We start from the raw sequence: 9,554 nt of genomic DNA, 5'->3' as shown, positions 1-9,554 counted from the left end.
TATTATCTTTTGTTAACATATTCTTGGTCAAAATTGGGCATTATTCTCTCCATATTTTAAGCCTTAGACTATTCCATATTTTTAGTCTTTCCTTGTATTGGGTTATGCTTTTATTTTTAAGAACTTGTTCTATACGATTAGCAGGAATGAAAAATTATATTTGAATATCCTACAATTATACTATTGTTTTTAGATGGCATCAGAGCAAGTTTTTATCTGGGACTAAGCTTTTGGCTGTCATGGCCGCCAAGAAGAACAAAGAAGATGAATGGGTTGTGGATTCGGGTGCAACCGAACACATAACCTATAGAACCGACCTCCTTGAAAATATGAAAAAACAGTCTTCATGTTATCATTCCAAATGGTGAGGCTATTCCTGTCGAGGGAAGAGGTGATTACTCCTTACCGGGAGGAATCAAGATAAAAGGAGTTCTTCATGCCCAAAATTTTATTGCAATCTTTTATCCGTTAACCGATTGGCCAATGATCTCAAATGTGCAGTGACCTTCTTTCCTGACTTTTGTGTTATGCAGGGGTTGAACTCGAGGAACTTGATCGGTGCGGGTAGATGCAAAGGAGGTTTGTACCGAATAGGGATAATAGGAGGAGAAAGAAGAGTCATGATGACTACGAGTAACACATGGCACAAAAGGTTGGGTCATGCTTCGAAAGACAAACTTTCCCAAGTTGATTTTCTCACAAATACCTCCTTTAAGAATAAAGTCTGCAATTCATGCTCCAAGGCCAAACACACCAGGTCACTTTTCCCACTAGCACAACAAAAACGTTTGATTGTTTTGAATTAATACATTGCGATATTTTGGGTAAATACCGCACACTGTCATACTCACGAGCAAACTATTTTCTCACGATAGTTGATTATTTTAGTAGATCAGTGTGGGTTTTTCTTATAAAACACAAAAATGATGCTAGCAAATGTTTAGTTGATTTTCGTAAAATGGTTGAAGTACAATTTGGAAAACCCATTAAACGGGTTAGATGTGATAACGGCGGTGAATTCACATCAAATTTCATGGTTGATTTTTACACTAAACATGGAATTTTGCTCGAAACAACTTGCCCACACACACCCCAACAAAATGGGGTCGTCGAAAGGAAGCATAGGCATTTGCTTGAAATGGCACGAGCGTTAAGATTCGAGGCGAATATCCCTAAAAAAATTTGGGGAGAATGTGTCTTAACAGCCGCTTACATCATAAATCGCTTACCCTCCGAAGTTATTGAAAATAAAACTCCTTATGAATTAATTTTCAATAAAAAACCGGAATATGGTCATATGAAAATATTCGGTTGTCTCACTTATTTTAAAGACAACGAAACAAAAGGGGATAAGTTTGAAATAAGGGGGAGACCCGGGGTGTTCTTAGGCTATCCAGCGGGAATCAAGGGATATAAAATTAATGATATGCAAAGTGATAAAATCATCATAAGTACAGATGTAAAATTTTATGAAAGTAACTACCCATTCTCCACTGTTACTTTGGAAGAAAGTAATAAAGAAAATGACATTTTTGATAAAGAAAATTACTGTTTGAGTCCCTGCTGTTGTCTGACGGAGTCACATTGAGTCCCCGAAAAAAAATGAACTGGTTGAATCCCTATGGTACCAAAAGTGACCCAAACGAGTCCCTCTGTTATCTTTTTGTTAATAACACTGTTAAAATAAGGGGTAATATAGTCTTTTCAACCTATAACACAAAAGTAATGTATATTTAATATGAAAAATTCCACGTTTACATCTAAGAATAGAAGATACAGTTCAAAGAAAAAAGAACATAAGACGATGAGTTTGTGACAGAAATATATAAAATATAATTTAGGCTTTTTGATAAACCAAAATATGTATTCAAAGCTTTCTTTAAATAAATATAAAAGGAGCATTATTGTTGGTGTTCTTCTTCTTCTCCATTTACTCGCCGGACCAACACAGTGGAGCTGCCACTGACCGGCCTGAAAAAGTTGAATACCGTGGATGAATAATAAGGAGATACCGTCGGCTTGACGGTGACAACGTTGTCAGACGACTAGATCCGACGGCAACAAATGAAATTTTATAAAAATCGGACTACCAAGAAATTAGTTGGGAAACAAAATAATTACAAGACCAAAATTGGAATTTTAAACCCAATCTACACAACTAATGTATACAATACCCGATTTTAGGCGGATTATATACATCGGGGCGGTACATTGATTGTTTATAGCTCGTAACACTATTAATTTGACAATATATTTAATTTATTTCATCAAATTACAAGTACACAATTGTCTCAAAATCGAATAACAATACTTCAAAATAGGCAAATATTATTAGTTTATAATAACCTAAAAGTATAACTAAATGTTCTTCTATCCTCAATCATACTTTCAGCATGCAACACGTTTAAAATAATGTATTTTGTTAACAATTAAGTTGATAAGAATTCATAAGTTTGTATTTATATATATATATATATGAAAAGAAAACAATTCACTTGCCATGATTTACTATTTCAACATAATATAAATAAACAACCAATAGATGAAAATTCCCGTTCTCTTTGACGCAAGGCCAAATTAATAAGGATAGATGAAAATGATGCCGGCGTTCTTTTCGACATAAAGTCGAATTACTATGAGGCATAGGTACGTCCCGTCGGACCCTCCCACTTAAAGTATGTGTGGTCTCTTCCACCATAAAGCAATAAACACATAGCATATAATTCACACGGTTCCCTTTATACATTTGAATGATTAAACGTTTCACAATTAATAAACTAAATTTATTGTCATAGCCTGCATTTTCCAACAAAATCGATCCATTTAAACCATGATCATGAGCAAGTACATAAATATACTCCTGAAAGATAAGTGGATATAAGAAGTAGTGAGATCTATCTAGGCCTAAATAGCTTTGGAATTTATCAATTTGAAATTTTATTTAAATTAGGGTAGAGGACTTTTGGGGGTTATAAATAAAACATAGTGCGATACAGTCACAAATAAATATGAAGTAAGATGCAAGACAATAGCATGAATTGGTTTACAACTTGAGACAATAAAAAAATGTAACGTGCTACACCCCAAAACATTTTAAAATATGAAAAACGGGTTATAAAACTCACATGATGCATAGCGTACTTGAAAGATGAAAAAATAGCACTTAAGCGACTGAACAAGGCAAGCTTAGTTCAACGGGAGATCCTAAAAAGTATAAAAGATTCTAGGTTCAATGAAAGGTTCGAATGAAATTTAAGCACAAGTAAAAAAAATGAAAGGTTCGGTTCATCGTTTGGAGTTTTTAGTAAAAAACTTAGTTTTTTTTGGAAAAATATATAATTCACTATATTTGTCTAGATTTTTTGTTGTAAAAGTTGTTTTCTTTGTTTTTTTAGTTTTAAGGAGGACTATGCTATGATAATTATTTTTCAAGTTAATTTGCTTGACTCGTTTCATAAAAAAGACAAAACAAACCTAGAAAATAAGTTAATCGAGTAGTTCGATTTTGGTCGATAACAAACTTGACATTATGTCGGGTTTGGTTCCGACATGTTGAAAATATCATTTTAGAATTATAGAGATGAAAGAATCACATTTTTATAAGTTAAAGTTATGAAAAAAATCCAAACTTTGACAGACTAGTCTCATAAGCGAGCCGAGTTCTTTTTTTATGAGCATACACTTTTACCAAATGAACTTTGATACAAGTATGCATGATATTCTAAATGATGGATATGCATGGAAAATAATGTTACAATTTTAGAGAAATGATATGGCTTTTAAGAATTTTAAAAAGACCTCAACTTTCTAGGTTTGTTCTAGATAGTGACTTATATAATCCTTTTATGTTTGTGATGGTTTGATAACAATCTTATAACAAGTTTAGCTTAAACGCTAGTAAGTGGTGGAAGCTTACCTAAGATATGTGTTGCTCTATTAGTAAGCAATGATGAACTCACTGATACAAAGATGTGGTCTTGTTCAAATTATGAGTGTCGAGTTGTCGTTACAATTAAAGTTAAAAACAAAATATATCAAAATGCAAGAAATATGGGGGGGGGGGGGGGGAGGGAAGGGGGGAGCCATTTAAGAAACAACCCTTTTTGTGTATGTAGAAATGGTAATTAATAGGATTTCTCAAACTTGTGTAGAAAGGAAGAACCTTTCTTTACCCCATTCGAAAGTTAGCTAGCTATCCAATAACAATTAAATGTGGGGTGTCTTGCATTTGAACATGGAAGGTTTAGCAATAACGATTATTGTGATCCAATCTAACATCACAAGCATGTGACCTAGTGGACCACACAATGGCCATAGCGAGCTAATCTAGTGATTAGACTCGAGTGTCAATCAGTTAAAATCGGAATCTTGCTAGATGTCTTCTAAGCAATATTAACTTGCAATATTGCAAGTTAAGAATACATCATAACTCATCTTAATTGCAATTATCTAGTATGACTTGACGAAATCATAGATAATGGTTTTAGATCCAACAACCCGAGGGTTGATGAAAGATGGAGCTGTGGGATGAGACTAAAGCTCTGAAAAGAAGTATATAAAGGAAACCTAATTTAGTTGACTGGAGATCCTAATATCTAAGTTCTACATGACAACCTAATTATATATCTAAGAGTGGTCATTGGGGGGGGGGGGGTTGTTCCAGAACCATAATGGACACGATAATGAGGGGGCGCGCCCGACTAAGGAGAGTATTGTGTGAATTGTATTTCTTTCTACACAAATGGGGGGTTAATTAAGGACATCGTGTCTATAAACCGTTAGGAGATTAAGTATGTTTCACAAAGAAATGTTCAAATCTAACACCTACCTATCCTACAATACTCAATTAGCTAGAATTTTGTATGCTTAGATTAGGGGTGCAAACGAGCCGAGCCGAGCCCGAGCTCAACTAGGCTCGAGCTCAGCTCGTTTAACTTAAACAGAGTTCGAGCTCGAGCTCGGCTCGATTCGAGCTCTATTTTCAAAGCTCGAGCTCGGCTCGTGAGTAGATTTTCAAGCTCGAGCTTCGCTCGGGCTCGGCTCGTTTAGTATATATCAACTATTTTTTATATAATTATAATTATTTTTATATAATTTTTTTTCTATTATAACTTTATGTATAAAATAATATATATTATTTAGTTATTTCTATTTATTTTTTCATAACATTATATATATTAATTAATAATTATTAAATATATATTTTAAAAAATTAAAAAAATGACATGCTCGTTTAGGCTCGCGAGCCAGCTCGAGCTCAATAAGTGAAGCTCGGGCTCGGGCTCAGGCTCAGGCTCGTTTATTAAACGAGCTTATTTTTAGGTTCGATCTCGGGCTCAGGCTCGATTAAGCTTGGCTCGATCGAGCTTTTTAACGAGCCGATCTCGCGTAGCTCGGCTCATTTGCACCCCTAGCTTAGATCAATCTTCATTCATGTGAGGGATTGTTGGAAAATATTGTAAAAAAGTGTTTTTACTAATGCAATAATGAATGAGAAATCGAGTGGTTGGAATAAATAATGCTATGTCATTAATCATTTCATGATCTATAACTTGTTTTTCAATAAATTAGATGGTTTATATGACCTCTTAAAGATGTCTCGTGTGACCTCAAAAGTCCATTTTTATTACTATTTAGTATGCCATTAACTCTTTGTATGACATGATTAATGCGAATGGATGTTATGATTTGTGTGATTATGAAGGTTCACTTGTATAGCGACCCATTAGATTTACTACCATTCATATCAACAGAAGAGGAAAAAAAAGAAAAAAACCTAGTATGTGTCATTGTTTCAAGAAAAAGTTATAGAAAAATACTCTCTAAGCTCCATCTTCATCTTTTCAAGTTTTAATACACTAATCTGACTGGTGTAATGTTGGGTGTGTGTCTTTCTTTGATAGTACATACTGCTTCAGTTATAGTACCCTGAGAGACAGATGTGTTGTCTAAGTAGAGACGCGAAATTTGTTTTAAGAAACCTGTGTTAAACACGAATTCTTAGTCGTAATCATCAACATTAGCCAAGAAGACCTTGCTGAAGAACGAAGTTAATGAATCTACTTTTTAAATATCTTTTTTGAATCAATTCATATATATGTAACATTTGTTTCATAATTTACATATTTATTTTTATTTTGTATTATGATATTTGCCATTACTAATTTTTTCATGTTAATAACGAGAGCAGCATTATTATTTTGTCATTATTTCTGAATGAAAAGTGATCCAGTTCACTTTCAGATGAATTGACTTAACTCATGTTAAAAGAAGATAATAGTGTAGCAACATATGAATAATTGTATATAATATTTGTATTATATGTTTATAATTTTATTGCTATCAAAAATAAAAATGCAATTCATAACATATGACTGAGTGACCGACTATGCATGCACTGGCATAGACGTTGGATTTCGAAAACATATTAAAGGGCGATGTACGTGTCGTTCTTACCACTCTCATGGTGACAATAATCCGACCTTCCTTGATACGACTTCAATTCACTTTTCTACTTGTGGCAATATCACTTGGAACTTGGAAGAAGGTTGGAATTATAAATTATTAATTTTAATTATTTTGTTTACAGAAAAAAAAACATGATAACCATGCCATTTTTTTTATGATGACCATATCATTTTTTCACCCTTTTTAATATTGTTGACACTGCTAGGGGAGCGGTGACCATTAACAGCTCGATCATCTTGGTAGGCCCAGGTTGTTTATATTAAAACCAAAATCGTTACGAATGATATCCCGGGAGTCGTAATATCTTACTAGTTGTGGCAAACTCATATTTATCAATAAGTATTCTGATATTCGTGTAATTTATCTATAAAAACTATTTGTGTTTATATTTTAGTACAGTTCTAGTACAATTTACAAGCAGCACTCTTAAGTCACGTAGATGAAATGATAACATTTATTAGTCAAGTGTTCTATAAATGCTTTGAAGTTTAGAGGCATTTTCAAAGATGAATTATTTATTGTAGCTTCATACGCAAAAACATTAGGTAAGCATAACTCGACTATCATTGATTATATGAAATAACATTTCAACAACATTGGCCCTAATTATTGGTTTAATAAATCACCAAACTTGGCTATTACATATAAGAAATTCGTTTGTAAAGACAGAAATTTAACTTTCACATCAAATACATATTCTTTTTCTCAACCCGGATTCGTAATTAGGTGGGTAAACGAGTGGCCACTCGAGACCTGCCTGTTAAAAGATAGAATCGAGTTTAAACTAGCTCGAGCTTATGTTATACCTCATTAGGAGTTCGGTTCCGTGCTTTTTATACCCATCTTGACTACTTTTGCATACCTAGCTAAATAAGCATATCATTTATACAATTTCTAGTTTTTATTTAAAACAATAAATATGTAATTATGTGGTATGTAATTAGTTAACCCTAAAGTAAACTCGACTTTCTTTAGAATAGTTAGAGCTGCCTTAATTTATAATTTAAATAGAAGGAATTTTAACCATATTACTTTTTTGTGGGGGTTGGTTTACCCATTCACTCAATCTACTCATCCAACCAATCAACTGGGTAGTGCCACCTCAAAACTATCCAAAATTAGGTTGTAAATGAATCAAACGTTCAGCGAATCGTTCGGCGGGAAGTTCGTTTAATGTATAAACGAACATACATATGCCCTGCCCCGTTCATTCAATTGTGTTCGTGAGCGTTTGGTAATGTGTTTGTGAGCATTTATTTATTTTATCAGAGCATTTTATATTCATTTTTTTACCACCCCCTAACATAAAATAAGAAACCAAAATCTCACATTGTTTTGCCATGTTCACCTTTCTTTCCCCATTTTTCACATTGAAATATACATAGACCTCAATCTCTAGACTCCATCAATTTTATTTGTGTTCGTGAACTGTTCATGAGCACGTTCATTTCCAAAATACTCAACATATATTTTTTAACATATGTTGAGTTATGTTGAGTTGGCTAAAAAATTGTTGGATCGGGTTCGTTTGGCTCGTGTTTGGGTGGCTCGAAACTAATGGTTCGGGTTCAAATGGCATGGGTTTGGTTGGACCGGGTCATTTGCCTCATAAAGGATGGCTAACGAATGGTTGGGTCGGAATCGGTTCATATTGATTCAACCCCCCTCCTGGTCCATATGTTTTTGATGTTTTTCTTGATGAGCCTTCACGCACAACCACTTTCAAAATATATTAAAAAATTATAGGAGATGAACATTTACAGAAAAATCACTACTTTTTTTAAAATATAAAAACTCTTCACTCATAACATCCTGAATTACTCTCTAAATTATAAAAGCACCCCTCACACAAAATAAAGGGTTGGATGAGAATGCTCTTATGGTTATAAAAAAATATTTTTTTAATGCCCAACGGTTTGACTGTTGCAATCCTTTACTCGGCCCAAGTTGTTGTACTCGGTCATCGCTACTCGATGCCATACTCGGTTTAGCCAATTGATTTACCAAAGTACCCGGCCTACTCGTCCAGCTGAGTTATCGACCCCGACCACCCTTATAAAATATTCACGAAGTTAATGCTCAATAAATATAGCATTTTGCATGTGAGAAACGTCACAAAGAATCGTAAGAAATAGGGCAATGGAAGTGCAATAATAATAATCAACTAGGTGCCAAACTCGCCGCGTTGCGGCAGCGGAACACAAATTTGGTTGGTATCGGTCAAGTTCGCTACGTCACCAACACTAAATCAAAAACTATAACTTTGTAAACACCCAAAACAGTATCGACACACATACAACTTAAAATCAAAGTGACACGAATGTGGCCGCTATCTCAGGTTCATATATGCATTAAACCTAAAAAATAAATTAGTAAGCATGGAAACACCCATAATAGTAATGACACTTGTGTAGCCAATTATACAAAATATTAACATGTTTAAAACAAAAAATTCTGGCTATGTTTGCTATGGTACCGGAACTAAACCAACAAAAATTCCGTCAAGTTAACATGTTAAAAACACGGGCGCCACAACGTCGAGTTAACGCGAATTCGATCGGTATCAGTTAGGTTCATTACAGGTACGGAAATTAAACCTAAAAAATAATTTTGTCAAGTTATCATATTTAAAAGAAATAAAACATGCTTAAAAATTTGAAAAGAAAAAAAATCTAATAAAGCAATCAAAATATGCATACATATAGAAACATTGAAGATTAAGCAAAAATAAAATTGTGTCCGGGGAGAATCGAATTTGCACGGATCACAAAACAAAGACTATTTATATTTAGGACACAGTGAGCCATTAGACCAAATGAATAGATTGTCAAAGTTCTAATCTTAATTGCCTAAAAGGTTAAACAGAATCAGAATATCCTAAAAAGTTTGTGACATAGTCATTTGATTTTTATCTATATAGATAATAATGTTAATTACCTTACCACTCTTTCAGTCTTGATTGTGCTGGATCACTTGATTCTTAGGCTGGGTTGTTGTATGCTCATACATGATATCATCATCAAAATGTCAAATAAAATTTTGGAGGCTCAAAGAATAAAAGATGCAAATAGAACTTAGACATTCTG

At 33.7% G+C, this 9,554-nt stretch overlaps 1 protein-coding gene across 1 annotated transcript in view; it reads right to left on the bottom strand.

Moving 5' to 3' along the window:
• Window positions 1-9,554, bottom strand: part of LOC143542550 (putative methyltransferase PMT24) — a 266,804-nt gene that overhangs the window by 180,400 nt on the left and 76,850 nt on the right. The gene's annotated exons all lie outside the window — the stretch shown is intronic.

Source organism: Bidens hawaiensis, unplaced genomic scaffold (assembly GCF_021521415.1).
Source record: "Bidens hawaiensis isolate Kalapana, Puna unplaced genomic scaffold, B.hawaiensis_p1.1 tig00012897_1, whole genome shotgun sequence".
NCBI classification, from domain to species: domain Eukaryota; kingdom Viridiplantae; phylum Streptophyta; class Magnoliopsida; order Asterales; family Asteraceae; genus Bidens; species Bidens hawaiensis.
This window is presented reverse-complemented; position numbering and strand designations above follow the sequence as displayed.